Source organism: Bos javanicus, chromosome 17 (assembly GCF_032452875.1).
Source record: "Bos javanicus breed banteng chromosome 17, ARS-OSU_banteng_1.0, whole genome shotgun sequence".
In the NCBI taxonomy this organism is placed as follows: Eukaryota; Metazoa; Chordata; class Mammalia; order Artiodactyla; family Bovidae; genus Bos; species Bos javanicus.
Window position 1 is genome coordinate 47342517 of NC_083884.1, and position 5252 is coordinate 47347768.

At 39.4% G+C, this 5252-nt stretch overlaps 1 non-coding gene across 1 annotated transcript; it reads right to left on the bottom strand.

Annotated features, from left to right (window-relative positions):
- Positions 1–4480: 4480 nt before the first annotated feature.
- TRNAG-CCC (transfer RNA glycine (anticodon CCC)) lies at positions 4481–4553 on the bottom strand. Its single transcript has one exon. It is a non-coding gene; the product is annotated as a tRNA-Gly (tRNA).
- Between the last annotated feature and the right edge of the window lie 699 nt (positions 4554–5252).

The window sequence follows — 5252 nt, forward strand, 5'->3', positions numbered from 1 at the left end:
TTCTTTGCATTGATCGCTGAGGAAGGTTTTCTTATCTCTCCTTGCTATTCTTTGGAACTCTGCATTCAAATGCGTATACCTTTCCTTTTCTCCTTTGCTTTAGATTACTAGAATTTTATGGTCAATTTTACATCAAGTTATGTTATGCAGAGGATTAAATGTCTTTTGATATTGTTTACCTGAATCTCCAATTTCCTTATAATAACTATTTCTAAAGGACAATAGACTTCCTAAGTCAAGCTGAGAGAATGATATACCAAATATCAAAGAGGAATAAGAAAATCAGCATTTGGTTCTAGTTCTTAGAGTAAGGTGTTTGACTTGTAACAAGAAAATAAATATTTTTGAACCTCAATTTTCTTATCTGTAAATAATAGTAGACTCTGGCTAATTTCCAAGACTCTGAAGGTGAAATGGGATAGGATCAATCTCTTCACAACTATAATGTAACCTATATGGGTAAAATAGCATTATAATTAATGCAGAAAAGTCTCTTAAGTTTGCCAGCCAAAACAATTCATTTTCTTGCTGGGTCTGTTCGCATCTGAGTGATTCCTTGCTACCTCTTTTGATCCATGGAAGGTGGGCAACGTAAAACCAGAGGTGTTTCTAGGAATGGTTTCTGAAGCCCTTGGCATGTCTTCAAACCAGTCCCTTCTCTGTTGCCAGCCAGTGTGAAGATTCAAGAGTCCTACTGTTACTGGATTGGAGGAACGTCCTGGGGAGAGCTGCCCAGGAGCACTGACCACTGCCCAGACTGTCATAAGATTGCAGGTACATCCACATGGACTTCCACAAACAAGAAACCAACATCTTGGTACATGTATACAGTAGAATGTTACTCTGCCATAAAAAAGAACAGAACAATGCCATTTGCAGCCTACGGCTGGACCTAGAGATTGTTCTACTGACTGAAGTAAGTCAGATGGTGCTTTGGTTTTAGTTGCTAAATCGTATCCAACTCTTGTGATCCCATAGACTGTAGCCCACCAGGCTCCTCTGTCCACGGGATTTCCCAGGCAAGATTACTGAAGTAGGGTACCATTTCCTCCTCTAGGGAATCTTCCTGACCCAGGGATTGAAACCAAGTCTCCTGCATTGCAGGCAGATTATTTACCACTGAGCCACCAGGGAAGGCTGAAAGTAAGTCAGAAGAGGAAGACAAATATCATATGATATCACTTATATACAGACTCTAAAAAAATGGTACAAATGAACTTATTTACAAAACAGAAACAAGCTCACAGACATAGAAAACAATCTTATGGTTACCAGGGGAGAATAGGGGGAGGGTTAAGTTGGGAGATTAAGATCGACATATACACACATATAAAATAGATAAACAGCAAGGACCTACTGTGTAACACAGGGAACTCTACTCAATATTCTATACTGACCTATATGGGAGAAGAATCTTAAAAAGAATGCATATACGTATATGTATAACTGATTCACTTTGCTTCACAGTGGAAACTAACACACGATTGTACTGGGTTGGCCAAAAAGTTTGTTCATGTTTTCCATTAAATATGGAAAATCCAAACAAACTTTTTGGCTAACCCAATAAAACAAATATGCTCCAACAAAAATTTTAAAAGTTACAAACTCCAGAAAGAAAGAAAGAAATATCTATTGCATTTAGCCCCTGAGCTTCTGCACTGTTCATTTCAACACCTGGTCCATCCTGACTAATACAAGCAATATGAATTCTGTATTCCACAAAATTATGCAGTCAAAACACCTTTAACTTCCTTTTTCCAAGAAGAAAAATAACTGCAAGTATCCGGACTTTATATTTCACATATATAGGCCATGATAAGTCATATTGATAAAAGTGGAATTTCTAATGAATGCAGTTCATTTTGATTTGAAGAGGTGTTGGACCTAAGGAAAGTCCATTTACTTTTACTCTTTCTAAATCTCTCTTCTTTTATGGCTTTTCCCAATGTAGGAGCTGAAGATTCATTTTTTACCTTTATGGTTCAAAGTCTTAGAAGTTTAAACCACTTGGTAGATACAGTCAATGCTTTTGATACTGACAAAATCCTACTTTGCAATTTGGAGACAATCTGAGTGATCAAGGATTAGTTGTTTGAGGAACTGGGTAGTTGACTGATAAACTGGTTAGTTGGATTCAGATTGGGTTAGTGATCATCCACAAATCCAATCAATTCTGTGCTCTAGTTTTTATGGCTAGAAATAAAGAAAGCTTTTTGGTAGAGTGCCCTGCCTGTCCAGAGGGATGCGTGTGTGTGTGTCTTATGAAATGAAGAATTAATGGAATCCACTTCCAGATTCCATTTCCATCAGGATAAGAGCACGTGACCTTGGTGTGACACACATTTGATCCCAAATGGCACCTCTAAAAATACCAGTTATCAACTGTCTGCAGTAACAAAGAGAATATTGTGAGAAATGTATTGAAAGAGCTTAGAGTGACAAATACAAAAGCATATAAAAATGTGGGTTTTAAAAAAATTTCAAGCACGACTTTGAAAAGAAAGGGAAAACATACGTACTAGAAATCTCCCCACTCAATTAAACATTTCATTATTAATGGCAAGCCCATGCTGGTGGAATGAGAATGGGTATCATTTGAGTAGGAAAGTTCACAGCCATTTCGAATGTCCAATTTCCCTTTCGGGATAAAGGCAGGCATTAAGATCCTGGATCCTTACTGAGCATCCTGGTTGAAGAGGGGAACCTGCACCAGGTTACGCCAATAATTGCCAGCCCCCCAGGATCCCAGCTCAGAAATTTTTGTGTGTTCTCAGGAGACAAAAATGACTGATCATCAAAGGCAGTGGAGCACAGCAGGACTGTCATAAGCCTGAAGTTACAACTTAGACATGCAATAGAAAATATCATCGCTACCTCTCCAGTGCATTGCCTGTAGTAATTAAAAACTTGATCCCTGCTGTTTTATCATCTCATTAGCAATGGGGGCACAAGACTTTTATCCTTGTTTGTCAGGAATCAAACATACCAGAGGAACTCTGATTATAAATTGATGAAAGTAAAGTTAAACTTTTAAATAAGAGAAGTGACTGTTCACAATGTTTTTTTAAAGCTGATTAAAGATATCCTCTTTTTTTTTTTTTCTATAAAAATAATATCTCTGTCCAGGCTCGAACGGTAGAGGTCATCTCTAGGATGGCTTCATCCTATGCATTTTGTAAAGGGAGTTTGCTTTGTGAGCAGTTCTGATTTAAAATAAATACCAGTCCTGCAAAACTTCCGAAAGCATGGATACAAAGGATGTCCTCCTTTTCAAGGCTTTTGATGAAGTTGAAACACCTTCTACCCTGTCGGTGATGTGTGTTCTAACGTCTTTTATGGAGGGTGGCGAGCCTCACCGTTTAAAAAGCCAGGCAAGCTTTCTATTTATTTTAATAACTCGTCTTTATAAATGAGGACAGGTGAAGGAACCGGGGCTTCTCTGAAGCAGCTAATTTCTCCAACCTTTGTTTCCAAAATAGAAAAATTCCTTTGGAACTCACACTGTTTCCTTGGGGTCCAAAGGATTCTAGCAACTGTAACCTCTTCTGTGGCACTCAGTCAGTTTCTAATCAATGCTCCAGAGCATATGGGGGTTTCGGATTTGAAGAAGAAACAGTTTATGGGACATTTTAGTTTATTTCATACATCTCCCACCCACAATGAATTGCTCATCTGTGCATTCAAACTACACATACTGACGGCCATGCTGGGGATCCAAAAACACAATTAAGCTCCTTTTCTGCAGGGAGTTTTAAACTTTCTCCTCTCCACACTCTACACTCATCTTTGTAAATGAGGCCAGGTGAAGGAACTGGGGCTTCGCTGAGGCAGCTAATTCCTCCAACCTTTGTTTCCAAAACTGTGACTAACTTGTTTGAGGAACAGTAGTCCAAATAGCTTCAGAAGTAAAATAATAAAAATAATAAAAGCTGTATATTCTTAACTTCAAGACTCCTGCCGTTTGGGGTCAGACTATTCTTTGCTGGGAACTGATCTGTGCATCCTAGGATGTTAAGCAGTATCTTGGTTCTCTCTTCCATTAGATTCCAATGGCTGCCCATCTCCTGTGTGACAATGAACAGAGTCTCCATACACTGCCAAAGGTCACTGTGAGGCAGAGCCACTCCGGGTGAGAACACTGGGACATGTATACATAGTATATTGCATTTCTCTCTGTCTGCCCATCTGTCTGTCCATCTGTCTGTTTCTTTCTGTCTCACACAAACATGCAAAATCATGAACACAGGGTCCATCCTGGAAAGGGACAGCAAAGTCTACCGGGTAATAAGTAGTTTTCTTTCCTAGGTGGAGGGTGGGGGCGCAACAGGGAAGAAGGTCTGACCTGCTTTCCCCTGCACACTCTTCAGTACCTTTAAGGAAAATATTTGTTTATTTAATTTGGCCGTGCTGGGTCATAGTTGTGATATGCGAACTCTTTAGTTTTGGCACGCAAACTCTTAGCTATGCATGTGGGATCTAGTTCCCTGACTAGGGATCGAACCCAGGTCCCCTGCATTGGGAATGCAGCATCTTAGCCACTAGACCACCAGGGAAGTCCCCACCCTACAATGTCTTTTAAATCATATGCCTTGTGTGTACATTACCTCTTGTAAGCAAGCAAAAGAACGAACAAATGAAGGAATGAATAATTCAAGCCAGGAGGTTTCCCAGAGATAAATAAGTGAAGAATGAAATTAATGAATCAATAAACAAGTACATGAATGGATAAGTTGTGATATTATGCTGAGGCCCCCTACACGTTCTATAAACAGATTAATCAATTAACTAACTCTGATGGTGGAAAGCTTCAGTCACTCAGTTGTGTCCTACTCTTTGCAATCCCACGCACTGTAGCCTCTGTCTGTGGAATTCACCAGGCAAGAATACTGGAGTGGGTTGCCATTCCCTTTCCCAAGGGATCTTCCCGACCCAGGGACTGAACCTGGGTCTCCTACATCACAGCAGATTCTTTACCATGAGCCACCAGGATGCAAACATAGCTTTAATCAAAATTATTCTAGTAAAAACAAGAATGTGCTTAAAGAAAGTGACTGAGGGAGGTGTTTCTGATTTTATTCTGTCGTTATAAGCAGCATCAATCAAGCATCCGTACTTTTTTTCCCCAGTTGGCAAATGAAAATAGTCTATTTTTCCCTATGTATACTTTATTTATTTTTAATATTTATTTATTTATTTGGCTGGGCCAGGTCTTAGTTGCACCATGTAATATCTAGTTCCCCAAACAGGAACTG